This window comes from Manihot esculenta, chromosome 9 (assembly GCF_001659605.2).
Source record: "Manihot esculenta cultivar AM560-2 chromosome 9, M.esculenta_v8, whole genome shotgun sequence".
NCBI lineage: Eukaryota > Viridiplantae > Streptophyta > Magnoliopsida > Malpighiales > Euphorbiaceae > Manihot > Manihot esculenta.
Genome location: NC_035169.2, coordinates 10,718,976 through 10,720,100, shown reverse-complemented (window position 1 = coordinate 10,720,100; position 1,125 = coordinate 10,718,976). Strand labels below are relative to the sequence as shown.

General features: G+C 28.4%; 1 non-coding gene across 1 annotated transcript; it reads right to left on the bottom strand.

Annotated features, from left to right (window-relative positions):
- Positions 1 to 276: 276 nt before the first annotated feature.
- On the bottom strand, positions 277 to 365 carry TRNAY-GUA. Its single transcript is given in 2 exon segments — positions 277 to 312; positions 329 to 365. It is a non-coding gene; the product is annotated as a tRNA-Tyr (tRNA).
- Between the last annotated feature and the right edge of the window lie 760 nt (positions 366 to 1,125).

Genomic DNA, 1,125 nt, shown 5'->3' with positions numbered 1-1,125 from the left:
AAATAATCATAAAATAATTAAAATAAATTTAAAAAGACAAATTTTAATTAATAAAATAAATATAAAATATAACCATAACAAAGTTAAAAATACAAAATTTTTTCCATTAACTCTTATAAATATCAAATCTTAGCTTTTAATTAAAATTCGAACCTAATGATTTTATCTGTATTTTTTTAATTGAAAATTTTTTTAATTATTTTAATTAAACATTAACATTTAATTTGAACCAAACGTAAATTTTCAAATGAATAAATATAAGCAAAAAGAACAAAATCCGACCTGCCGGATTCGAACCAGCGACCTAAGGATCTTCTGCTTGGAACAACTACAGTCCTCCGCTCTACCAACTGAGCTAAGGTCGGATGCGACTCTTCTACTCATCTTTCCCAAAATATAGGCGTGGCATTTGTTTAATTACATATTAAATAATTTTTTTATGATCTCTATAATAAATAATAAGATTATTTTTTCCAACTTAAAACAAGAGCACTATGTGTAAATATTTGGGTTAGTTCAGTGAATAAATCTTTTCTTTAACTATGCATACTACATTTAAAGTGTTTTTTTTCTCTCATAAATGAAAAACCTTCACCATAAATAAAGGAGTGAAGTCCAAAGTTTATTTGAGTTAAAAGGTTGTATCTAAAGGCAGTGTTTGAGACATTTAGAAGCAAAAAAATGAGTTGCTTAATTGCCAGAAGATCTTCTGATAGACATGAAAATGACCTCCTGTAAAGAGCTAGCAAGGTCTTTAATCACTATAAAAAAAATAGACTTTTCGTCGTTGATAGTATCAGCGATCGATTTCCGATAAGAGTAAGATCCGTCGCTTAAAGTCATGTCGCTAATTTTTTCCAACGGATTTTCAATGGATCTGAACTCCGTCAAAAAAATTTGCGACGGCCTTTTGATGGATAATTCCATTGATAATACTTGCGACAAATTTTATTCGTCGCTAAATGCATCAGGAATTCTAAATTCGTCTTATGGCAAATCTATCGCTAATCTATCAAAAATAATTAGCGACAAAAAATTACAGTCGAAAATTCATCCAAAATATTAAAACCATTTTAATAAAAGTCCTCGCAAATCCGTCGCAAACATTAGGATTATTTTATCAAA